Below are 13,049 nucleotides of genomic sequence, written 5' to 3'. Positions count from 1 at the left end.
CCTTCTGATGTTGGGGACCCCAGACTCAACTCAGTATTTTATTTTAAAAATTCACCTAGAAATGATACAAACTACTTTCACATCGTATCTTTAACTGCAGTGAGTCTGAGATATTTCTCTTTTCATACCTGAGGTTGTTTTGGACGCAGCTTGGCCACCGGTTCTCCAAGAGGAGACTCAGAGAGGCTGGTACGCGCACGCACTTTTCTCTTCCCACGCACGTGAGAGACAGGCAGGCCTTTACGCACGTCCGTCTGCATATTATATTCCATTTCTTTCCTTTTACAGCTGGGAAAATTGCTATTCACGTTCGCAAGAAAAAGGAAAAATCAATGGCAAATATGGCCTTAATGGCTGCTAATGTTCGTGCAGCGAAGAGATGTTGTTAATTAACTGAAACTACACTGTAAAAAAAAAAAAAAAATTAGAAAAAAACAACAGGCAAACCCACCACTGATGAGCTCCCGTGTTCAGAGAAGCGCTACTGCTCTCCCCCCTCAGTGCTGTGAAGGCAGCGCCGGCGTCACCGCGCAGGTGACATCTGTCATCATCAATTAGTCACCGAGAAAAATTAAGGGGGGGAGGAGGGGGGGTGAGGGGCAATGGGCTGTTGATTGCAAAAAATTCAATCACTCGCGAAAGCTCCCGGAGGAAATGCCGGTCAGTTAATCTCGTCAGCCATCCCCGACCCACCGAACAATAGCGGCCGCCCACGGAAAAAGCAGAAATAAAGATTTGTAAAGCAGCCAAGGGACTCGGAAAGCATTTCATGGGCAAATACCAAGGGTGTTAAACAGCAACCACGAACGTTGTCGTCATCTGTGGTGTTCAAACACGCAGTTCTTATTTTTCCAAGCAAAACTCAGCGGTGCAGCAGCTGCTTCCAGTAACAACAGGGAGAGTAACTGGAAAGTCAACTATGTCCCACTGTTCATGATCAGCTTCTTGGCCTCTTCGTCCTCCCTGTGACCATGAGCTCTCCTGCAACAGCGTGCTGCGCGTGGCTTATTTATTTTTTTTTTTTTATCAAAAGATAAACTTTAAAACTGCACCTTGAAGGGTTTTAAGTTGTTCAGGAATGTAACAAAGTTGAATAACAGTTTTTGCTGAGGGAAAAAAAAATAATAATAGAGGGAAAATTCTGAAAGCCCGACAAACTGAGATGTCCTCGTTCTGAGAAATACCCGTCTTTTTTTAAGGAACATTACGGTATGGCTCAGCGTGTTCTCAAGGAAACCTTCTGACTTTTGAGTTTGAAATATCTTCTCATTTTTAATATCGGGATCATGTTTCGAGTCAAAACTGCATCCCCCTTGTCTTTGCTCCTTAGAGCACCTGTAAACAGCGTCAGCTTGGAGCACCTACGCAGGCGACCACAACTTGGGGCCACGTTTGAGATTTGGGCACTCTGATGTCAGGCGGACTTTTCAGGGAGGCAGAATATGTACTTAAAACGTTTGTTCACACCTAGAGATGTCAGTCAAGACCCATCTCTAAGTCTCTCTTTCACCTCAAGTTCTAGTCACAGCAGTGCATAGACACAGAAGTCCGACACTTCACACCAATGAGACCTTCAAAGGTCTTCAGTCAACTGCTATTTAAATGCGTAAGGAAGTAAAATCTCGGAATTCTACTGAACACATACTCACTGCTGCTCCTCAACTCCCATAAGGTTTTGCTGACGGACACGCACGAGCCTCCAAGCCTTGACACGGTCAACTCACGGGAAGCTTCAGCCCATGCACACCTTGGCAGCTCTTCCAGGGACGGAGCCTCCTCACCATACCTGGCCTAGGCTGACAGCAGGATTTAAACGTTTGCTGCCATCTTTAATATTTGCGACAAAATCCTTTGCTTTCAGAGAAAGCAGGACAAAGTGGCTCCCTCCGTCTGCGTCAATAAGGTCTTTTACAGCTGATTTAAAAATAATAATAATTCCAAGCTAAAAATCTCAAGTAAAGCAACAAAATGCTTTGGTATCGCTGTTATTAACAGCATTTCTCCTAATGTGGCTAAATGAGGTATTTAGATATTTGGTAAATAGTTAAATAGTTAGAATAGTTCTAATAGAATAGTTAGAAAATAGTAAAATAGTTAGAACTTATTAGTTCTTGTGGTTTCTATCCGTGGGCACCTAATTTTTCTCCAATACTACACAACAAATTAGTCCTTTTCTGTAGCTCAGGTTTCCACCAGGCACATTGGCCCTTTTTTTATAAAAAAAAAAATTACTTCTCAGTGTTCCTGAAAGTCTTGGCAGAAGGTGGCATATGTTACCTGGTTTGTTCAGCAGATTATTTATCAAAATCACTGACATGAGCGTGAATTTTCAAGGCAGCCGTGCATGGCTAATGGTGATGCTCTTGAGGTGGACCTTTCTGCACCTTTCCTCCTCATCTGAAAAGCGCAGATTTGTAAACCCAAGTGTGTTCATCATTCCGCAGAGGTTTGTACACTCTGGTACCAAGCACCAAAGAAAAGACCCTCAAAAAATTAATAACGCCATCTTCAAAGCAGGGTTTAAAATGCACGGAAGAAATAGGAACAAGAAGGCAAAGTTAAACCTGGAGAACAATAAAAAATACAGGGTGTTTCCACCACTGAAGCATCATCTTGTACTCCGTGAGAAGCTTTAGGACCTGAAAATTGCAAGGGCAGCCACGAAGCGTCAAGGAAGTGCCAACTCCAAGGTGTCCTTTGCAGGAGGCCAGAATTTTTCATACTTCACTAAAATACCTGTTGATAGCCTGGCAAACTGACTTCTCCCCAGCGGGAGCAAAACCATGCCATCATGAAGTAGCAGCCTGTAAGTTTGATTTATTTAGTCCCAAAAATCAAACCAAACTTTCTCACGGCAGCTCTTCCTAAATACGTAAGGCTTTGAAAGCTGGTACACGATGGGAACAACTTCAAAGGAGAAGAAGGAAAGATACTGGATCTCACAGTCTTTTCAGTTACCTACCTGCCTTTGGTAGGAAACTCTTCAATCATAGAATGGTTTGGGTTGGAAGGGAACTTAGTGACCATCTAGTCCACCCCCCTGCCCCGGGCAGGGACACCTCCCACCAGCCCAGCTTGCTCCAAGCCCCATCCAACCTGGCCTTGAACCCCTCCAGGGATGGGGCAGCCACAGCTTCTCTGGGCAACCTGGGCCAGGGGCTCACCACCCTCACAGCAAACAATTTCTTCCTCAGATCTCATCTAAATCTCCCCTCTTCCAGTTTGAAGCCATCACCCCCCATCCTATCACTACATGCCCTTGTAAATCAGTCATGCGCTGGGTGGCACAGGTCACCGCCCCAAGGTTCCAATGCTGCATGGGCTTGGAGCACCTCCTTCAGCTGTCCCTCTCCTCCAGCGTACATCTGCTAAGGCTTACCACATCAATTCACTGCCCGTTTATTACCGTTATCGCCCTATAATACTCCGCTCAGTCCGCCTCAGCCTCCCGCTCACCTCCCTCTTGCAGGGAGCAGACGTATCTCCCCAACTTGCCTGGCCAGTAACGAGCCCGTTCCCAGACCCGGTTAATTAACGCTGCTCAGGGAGCTGCTCCCCGTGACGTTATCTCATCTCAGCCAACCCCTACAGCACCCGCTGCTGTGGCTACACACCAGCAGGACCTGAAAAATTCGTTATCAAACCCTTTACAGCAATTTTCCCATTAAGGGACTTAGAGTTCCCCAACGGAACCAGGATTCACGTGGCTTCTTAGGTCTTCTGATGGACTGCAAAAACCTGCGACTGGTTTTGCTTTACTGAGCGTCGGCCACACGAAATCTAAGGGAAGAGCCAAGATCAACTCTTGAGCTGCTTTAGGACAAACAACATTCATCTGTAAAGGACCAGTTCTGACCCGCACCAAAACCATCTACGTATTGACAACGCAAGCCTGAATCGGAGATGGAAAATAAGGAAGACGGCTGTGTAATAAAGACATTTTTCCTGGATTACAGGTGTCCCGGGTTCAGCTCCTAGCTCTGCGAGGTTTTCAGCATAACGTGTAACATTTCTCTCGCACCGCTCTCATCTTTTCCCACCTGCACAACTGAAATAATTATGCTGATTTTTCATCGTTTCTTTTATGACGCGAATCACAACATACAGCAATACCTCAGGCAGGCAATAAAAAAAAAAAAAAAAAAAGCAGCTCCCAAATCACTTAGCTTGAGACAGGCGTCAGCGTGTAAGTAAATTCGGTAATGGGAAATGCTCGGATCTCACAGAAATAAAAGCATCAAAACAGACTGATGAGGATCTAAAAAGTCTTCTTCCCTCTGCAATTGCCCAGGATTTTGCTCTTACCACTTCCTTTTTCCTGACATAGGAATTACATCAATGCAGTCACTTTACATTTCCTACTCGGCCCATCATTTTATTGTACGGTCTGTGTAAAATTGCAGGAAATAAATGCTACCATCCAGCCTGAAAATAAACAAAGAGAAGAAAACCATCTGAGTCCAAATTTCCTGGAAAGTGCAAAGGGAGATTTTAAATAACCCGGACAGCTCTTGAGTGCTTTTTGTGAGTCTTCTGCATTTTTTGTGCGGCATGTTGCACCGCCGCCAGCGAGACGCCGGGAGAGAAGCGCAGAGAACAGGGTCAGCCGTGAAATCAGCCAGCATCTCCCAGACGCACAGCCCGCGGTGCAGCTCCAACAGCTCCACGTCCCCCCGTCCTTCCCAGGACTTGACAGCAAAGCTCAACGGAGGGGTCCTGGAGGGACCCCCCTGCCCTTTCCCACCGCTGCCCACCACCTCGGGACCGACTCCGGTGGCCCTTCTCCGCCCACCTTCCAGTTTTCAAGGGATTCAAAATCTTTCCTCTTCAACCCTTCCTGTAAGCACTTCAAATCGCCCAACTGATAACGAATAACTCGAGAGGAAGGCAAGAGGCAGACAGATGGACACCCAGATGGTACCCCCACATCACCCCGATTCCTTCGGCAGCCTGAACCATCCCAGAAGCCAGCGGTGAAAACCCCTTCTGAGGGCCAGCGCGGCCGTGATGCGATGAGACGGCGCGGAGAGCCGGGCGGCAATCGCAACGGTGCGTCGCCACGCCGGTGCCATCCCGCAGCTCCACTGGGATCTACCTCGCTGCCCATCAAAGCACCGGGAGCTCAAACAGGTCTGCCAGGAGCAAGACAAGAAGTCGGGCGCAAAAGAGCAGCAGCCTTAATAGACGAAGACGTGTTTAACGTAGAGGAAAGGCAAAGCCGACCCAGAATGAGAGAGCTGAGGGTGGGTTTTTTTTCCCCTCTCCCCGCGTGATAGAAATGACTGGTTTAATAATGCCTGCGAACCTTCAGCCGAGTAAGCAAAAATCATCCAGGAGCTGGAAAACATCCAGGTGCCCTGGGCCAGATGTTCACTGCACGCCAAGGTATCTCGAGGACAGCATTTTTAAGAGAGAAAGATCTGCGGTTACTTTGACCTTCCACGCTTTTAAAAATAAACTCCATGACTGTGCCCAGCATACGAATAAATTGCAGAGACCTAATTTTTTAACAGTAAAAGGTTCTCACAACCAGCAGATGACCTGGCCGTTACCTCCGAGGTAGGCAGTCAGCTCAGCATCTCACCACGCACGCACCTTCAGGAGCTCGTGAAAGGTGTATCTACTGCTGCGGAGACAGACCTGGGGCTCTGCTCAGAGGTAACTCCGCAAAAATCCACCTAAACTCACCACACTTGTCCCGATGCGCATCCAGTTTTAGGAAGACAGGTATGCTGAGCCTCCGCTCCCAGCCTGCCACCCCTATTCCACAACAGGCTGAAGGAGCCAAATGTCCGGCTCCGGGGCCACCAACAGCAGAAGGACACGGAGCTGTTGGAACGGGGCCAGAGGAGGCCCCGGAGATGCTGGGAGGGCTGGAGCCCCTCTGCTGGGAGGACAGGCTGAGAGAGCTGGGGGGGTTCAGCCTGGAGAAGAGAAGGCTCCGCGGAGACCTTCGAGTCCCTTCTAGTCCCTCAGGGGGCTCCAGGAAAGCTGGGCAGGCTTCCCCAGAAGGCACTGTTGTGGTTGGCCATCACCCGTTGCTTCTCTCCTTGTTGGTCCCATCTGTGCCTGCATGGCAGCTCCACTGGAAGGTCCCCTCCCTGCCCACCTTGCCTCTGCCTCTTGCGGGTTTTGTAAACTGTTTTGGGTGGCACCTGGCGCTCCTTGGCGAGGGGTCAGCCTCATGCATGCGGGGGACATCAGGGTCTTTTTCACCAGCACATCTCCCATGCTCACTGTGCCAATTTGCCCAGGTGGAATGGGATTTTTCTTCAATAACCTGTAACTTTAACCAAAATAATTTTTTCCAGACGCCCCACGTGACCATTCAGAATTATTTCCAGATCAAATTTTGATTCAGTAGCTCTACAAGAAAGCTGGGGAGGGACTTTTCAGGATGTCGGGTAATGGTAGGACTAGAGGGAATGGATCAAAACTAGAGATGGGTCGATTCAGACTGGGCGTTAGGAAGAAGTTCTTCCCCATGAGGGCGGTGAGACACTGGAACAGGTTGCCCAGAGAGGTGGTGGAAGCCCCATCCCTGGAAGTTCTTAAGGCCAGGCTGGATGGGGCTCTGAGCAACCTGATCCAGTGGGAGGTGTCCCTGCCCAGGGCAGGGGGTTGGAACTAGATGATCTTTAAGGTCCCTTCCAACCCTAACAATTCTATGATTCCTATATAAAGTAACATAGTTTAAAATTATTTTTTTTTCCCCCTATACTGAGTTAAATATTTCTCTCATTAGATCCTCCGTATCCTCCTGCTCGCAAAATACTAGTGGGCGGTTCTCTGCTGAAAAATTGCAACCTAATAGGTGAGAAAAAGGTTGAAAATTACAGGTGATTGAAGAGAGAATGAGAATGGCAGAAAGCCAGCAATTTTTAAGATGCTCCCGTAACTACCACTATTATGTATAATTCTTTTTAAATCTATGGCAAAGGAGATAATGTTAACAAAACTATTAGTATCACTACACACCGCTATAAATATCACTCCTGTTGTCTCAGAGTAACCGCTTTTCTAATGGGGCACAGGGAGTTTCATTAATGTATAGATTAGTCCTGCTGCTTTCTTGCTTTTATCTGTAAATTCAATATCCTGGAAAAAAACCTTACCTTCAGAAATATGTGACATATTACTGTATTTTTTTTTCCCCCAATGCTTTCTACCACAATAATGGTCTCAGAATTAGCGTTCAGCCCATCTGATTGCTGTTTTCTAAACTGGCGTCGGTGGGGAGGTGATTTTTAGAAAGGGCAGGGCACTAAAATCTCTGCTGACTCTTTCTTTCTCCCGGGGCAGCGGGGTCTGCCGTTGAGCTTTCCAATAAGTTTGTTATAGATTGAAGGCGCTAAATCTCTCAGGTTGGGAATCCTCTTAATTACTAATTTGGTTACTCGCATTGTGGAACAATTGTTCTGGGAGCAGCGTAACCGATGAAGCTTGCTTTCCAATAGACCTGTATCTACGAGCCTGGGCCTCAAAACCGGAGTCGCTGTTGCTGGGGCCCTTTTCTGATCCCTTCTCCCATCCCTGGAGCACATCCTGGGGTCTCAGCAGATACAAACGCGGTCAGCCCCACCACTTTTGATGCCCCTGAGTACCACCTACCAAGAAGCAGCTGATAGGGGAGCATGGGTTTGGTACCAAGCCCGTGCATCAGGTCATTGAGTTCCCACTGAAGACTTTTGATCATTAGGAGTTTATTGAAAATCAGTTCTTGGGTGCAGCGTCCCTGCTGATCATAGAATCACAGAACGGTTTGGGTTGGAAGGCACCTTAAAGCCCAGCCAGTGCCACTCCCTGCCCTGGGCAGGGACACCTCCCACCAGCCCAGGTTGCTCCAAGCCCCGGCCAACCTGGCCTTGAACCCCTCCAGGGATGGGGCAGCCACAGCTTCTCTGGGCAACCTGGGCCAGGGGCTCACCACCCTCACAGCAAACAATTTCTGCCTCAGAGCTCATCTAAAGGCCATCTATAGTCCAACCGCCCCTGCCACGAGAAGGGACAGCTTCAACTAGACCAGGTTGCTCAGAGCCCCATCCAACCTGACCCAGAACGTTCCCAGGGATGGGGCATCTTCATCTCGCGCTTCTCCCCAGGCATCCTGTTCAGGGCTGTTAGGAGACGCTTCCGTCTGCCCAAGTCCCTCTGAAGTTGCGTAAATAATCCATTAAGGACCTTAAAAGGATCAGAGGAAAAAAAGAGATGAAATTTGGGAGCCCAGGGGTTTCAGGGGGACTGGGAGGTGAGGCTGAGACACTGAAGAGAATATAATAGAAGAGACGGGGCAGAAAACCAAACAAAATCACTCTTCACACACAACTCTATCTAGACAACCCGTATATAAAATTTCCCGTTGTTTTAAAAAAAAAAAAAAATCCTCTAAAATATACCATTCACCGCTATAGTAAACATTTTCTGAGTACTGAAAGCTATTGCATCCCTGGTTCTCTCAAAAAATTGGGAAGAGACGCTGCCCGTGAGGCTGCTGAGATACCTCCAACACTTGGCCAGGGCTGACGAATGCCGGTACCCTGAGCAGCTCCGACACGTAGTTTGAGTTTGCTACAGAGGGCTTGCTGCTATAAGCTTTATCAACAGAATTCTTATCAGCTTTGACAAATATTAATCCATAATTCATTTTTTTAGTACAGTTAATTTTTTTTTTTTTTTTTTTTTTTTTTAAAGAACTTGACAACACAATCCTCTTCCCCCAGCTCTGTTCCTTGGAGAACCTAACCGCAGTGCTTGGGTTTGAAATCTCGCTTGCTCGCTTTATCTCCCGGATAATGCTTTGAAATAAAATAGCATTTCTTAGCAGAAAAATTGGAGGACCAAAGAAAGAATCCTTCCTTTTGAAATATTAAATGCGCTTCTATTTTGAACCGCTACGATTAAAAAAAAAAAAAAAAAAAAAAAAAAAGGAAGCTGCTGTGGCGGGGGTTACGGTTCCTCATCATATAAAACGACAAACTTAAAGCGAGTTTATAATTGTCAGGGAGCTTTAAATAATTGAAGAGTAAGACACAGCATGGGAGGGTGTGTTTTTATTGTGTAATAACATCTCAGGATTCATTATTCATAATAATTATGATTATTAGTCTTGCAAGTTTTACACTGTTTCCTTTGAAAATTACAAGACTGATTGTACGAGGAAAGAGAATTTACAATAACACAGTTAATTTGCTTTTAGTTTATTACATTCCTCTGCATTACGTTTTTAACCAGAGGGAATAGACCTCTACCATGCAAAACCAGAGAAAACAAACTCCTTAATTAGAGAAAAAAAAAAAAAAAAAAATTAAGTCCGCTACAGCTCAGTTTAAAATAGTCTGTGTGGGTACGATTTGGCACCTCTTTCCCTGAGGTCAAGGGCACACTCCTTGTTTTTAAAGGCACAAAGTAGGCCCATATGAATCTATAAAGAATTAAAAATTACAGAAAGACATTTGATGTTGGAGGGATGAATTACGATCTCCTTATTCATACTGAACCGCGCTTACGCTTTGATACCAACGGGGCTCTCCATGCTCTACGTTATTATTCAGAGCCAGAAGTGGTTTTGCCTGTCTTGAGAAGAAATTGGAGATAAAAGAGAGAGAGAGAGAGATGTTTCTGCATTCGGATGAGCCCAAGAGCTTTAGAGGTTTTTTCAAGGAGAAAGGGAGCTGCAGCCCAGAGCTGTGGGAGAATCCCTCGTCAGAACCAACCTCCGGCTCCATCATCCCCGCCAAAACGAGCATCCTACCTTCGCAGCCCCTCGGAAAAGGGACAGCTCAGCAGCTCTGCCATTGTTAGCGGCGAGACCGGAACCGCAGAGACGTCAGCGGAGAAGGAAAATACCCGAACACATCCCTCTTATTAATGTAATAATATTATATATATAATGGGAAAAGTTGAAACAAAGTGACGGAACAAAAAATGATGAAGTGGGGTCGAGAACAAGAAAGTTTTTCAACGGAGGTCTTTCAAGCTGCAGTTAAAGATGACAGAAAAACATAGAATTTTTTCCCCCACAGCAAAGATGATTCCACCAAAGATCGCACTCAGACGTAAACAACCACCGACGCCGTCAGCGGAGTTATTTTCCAGCTATTCGCTGATGGGAAAATGGAACTAAATATTTCCCCGTCAGCCGAGGCTGCAAGGGCTCCAACCCCAAGCAGCACTATTTGTGTCACCAAAATCTTTAACCTCTCCAAATAATTCACTTCTACAGGACAAGCTGGGGCGTAAAACAAGTTGTCTAAGATGTCCAGACACTTACCAAGGCTGAATCTTGGCTCGGAATTTTAAAGTCAGTTTGAAACTTCGCTCTTCGCCGGATGCCCAGCGAAACGTGGAGGAAACCTGCAGGTTTCTTTTAATTTCCTGCATCTTTCTGCAAGCTTTGTGATTTAAAATGGAAATTCTCTGGCTGAACGACTAAGGGAATAATGGAGTTTTCTTCATCTAAAGATTTTACACTTCTGAGAACAGATTTTTTGCTTCTAAAACGATGCTAAGCTTTTAATATTGTATTTACAAAGAGAGACAAATTGCTCAGACTTACATGTGGGATGAGTGGGGTTTTTTGGAAGGAGAAAGCAATAAACAGGTTTATGAAACGATTCAAGAGCTCGGAGAACTTAAGAAGAACTTTTTATGAATCTTGCCAAAAAAAACCAAAACTAATTCTATGACTCCGTACGATAAAGGGGATGGAACATGAGGAATTTATACTTTAAAAGATTACGATTGATACTGAATTCTGGGAAGTCAAGTGCTACTAGCGTAGCAAGTTATGCTAATGAAAACGCAAGGCAGCCAGAAAAGAAATGGAAACGCAAGGGGTTATTTTTCTATGTAAAAGAAAAAACGTGTTTTATGCAGAAAAAGGAAGCATTATTTACAAGAAAGGGGGAAAAAAAAAACCCAAACCTTCTCAAAACGTCAGTGACTCCTTGCAGATTGTGATTCCAAAGATCGTTACGACATGGGTGATATATTCTCCACAACAAGTATGGACACGTAAGCATGAAAGAGAAGAAAGACTTGGGAGAACTCTCTGTACAAACCCGGGAGTCGCAGGAATAGATAAGGCAAAATAAAAAGGATTATTCTTCTGGGGTCTTTGCAGAAAGACTCAGTAATTGATTGCTATGCCTGAGGAGCTGAAAAAGTGCAAGATATATCTTCCAGGTATTCAGGAGCCATAAATAAGCTTTATTCACGTGTCATAATGTAAAAATGTCATTCCATGTGTTCAGAAATGTCAGGCTGGCAACTACTAACCTTAAGGAATAGCTGATTTTTCTTGCTGAATTGGAGGCCCGTCAGAACAAAGGCAAGGAGCACGCGCTGGCCATTACCTGCTCTGTCAGAAGCCACTCCTGAGAAAGAGCCACATCCATCGTCTTCAGAAAGTAGCCTTGGAAAACTGGAGTTGTGTTCTCTAAAAATAAGACGGCTTGAAAGAGAGGAATGTATCTTAGCGTGGCGAGGAAGATGCTAGCCCTCAAGCTTCCTTAAGACATGGAAGAACGATAGAAAAAATAGCAAATAATGAGAGCAAACAGCATCCTGGTGGCTATTACAAGGATGGAAGAACATCCTGCTGGAGCCTGAGGAGGATCCTACTGCTTGAGAAGATTTCTCTGCTACCATGGATGGGAAATGCAAGGTGGTGGCACGAGTGGGAGATCAGTCCCTCCCCGGGAGCTGTTGCCAGTCAGAGTCTTCCTAAGCAGTTCCAGCCTGGGCCTCTCCTTCTAGGAAGAAATAAGGATGGCAACAGACATCCCTACATCCAGAAAAAGTCTTGGAGATGTTTATGAAACCCACCTGCATGCTGGAATAACAACTGCTAAGCAAAAGTAAGAAACACAGTGCGTGAGTTGCGTTTTAGGAGATGTTCACATGGCATCAAGGCGGGTACCTTGGTCGGGACTTGGTCCAGCTCTTGGGGAGCAGACGTGAGACGTGGAGTCACAGCTCACACGGAGGGAACGGCTCATCAACATCAAGGAATCTACATCTGTCCTGTGGCTCAGGCTATTATCCATCTTTTGACAACTGCTCACGTTGCTCTCACTGACTACATACAACTACTTTTCTCTAATAAAGAAGAAACAAGCGAAAATACAGAAACGATATTTACGAATGATTCTGCACGGTGATAGAGAAAAAGGAGCCAAAAATCAACATTTCCTGTAAAGAGAAGCAGAACAAACAAAAAACCAAGAAAAAAGGACAAATCCCCTCCATATCATTTGAATTGGCGAGGCCGCACGTTTGGGTAGCTCCGCTGAGCTGGTTTCTAAGCAGGAAATTATCTGTGGCCGATCGCAGGAATACTAAATCCAAATCTAAGTGCAGAAACCGTTTCACATGCTCTTCCTTAAGAAAGCCTGCAAAAATATATGCCAAGCACAAGATAAACGAGAACGATGGGGTTAACGAGCAGCATGGCTTCGCGTGGTGGCCAGAGCCGGTGTCGGGTCATGCGCTCTTGTCTAAGCTCTCGAAATTCAACGTAATCATTACATTTGAACACTTTTTTTGTTTCTTTTCCTCCATCAGACATCTAAAATTCCTTCACGTCTCTTCCATTTGGCCCAAAATAAATGAACTGACTTGTTTTTTTATAAATTTGTGAATCCAACCAGAAATGTAATCAAGCCGAGAGGCCTGCAGAAATCTCCCGCTCCAGCCCAAGCCATTCAAAGTGATTTGAAGGCCCGAGTTATTCTATAGAGGAGCAATTCCGCGCAGCACGCCGGGGCTGATCTGCATGTAAATAATCCACCAGGAGGGCCCGAAACAATGACAGGCTGCTGCTCGCTTTTGCAGCCCTGAAGAGCCATTAGCTTCGTCTTCTACCACGGCGCTGCCACACGACTCCCCGTGTCGCCTCCTTTCCAAAGGAGCTTTGGATCCACGTACAGACCTGCCCTCTACCCGCTCCAGCTTGTCCCATGTAAGAGCCAGAGCAAGAAATCGCTTTGTTTTCCCTACTATATGGAATTACCTTTCCACGCGAAGACTGCTAACTTACGCAGGAGACG

At 45.9% G+C, this 13,049-nt stretch overlaps 1 protein-coding gene across 1 annotated transcript in view; it reads right to left on the bottom strand.

Moving 5' to 3' along the window:
• The window catches only part of DCC (DCC netrin 1 receptor), a 587,525-nt gene that overhangs the window by 183,320 nt on the left and 391,156 nt on the right, over positions 1-13,049 (bottom strand). The gene's annotated exons all lie outside the window — the stretch shown is intronic.

The sequence above is a fragment of the Chroicocephalus ridibundus genome, chromosome Z (genome assembly GCF_963924245.1).
Source record: "Chroicocephalus ridibundus chromosome Z, bChrRid1.1, whole genome shotgun sequence".
In the NCBI taxonomy this organism is placed as follows: Eukaryota; Metazoa; Chordata; class Aves; order Charadriiformes; family Laridae; genus Chroicocephalus; species Chroicocephalus ridibundus.
The sequence above is the reverse complement of the archived record's forward strand: the minus strand, read 5'-3'. Positions and strand labels throughout refer to the sequence as shown.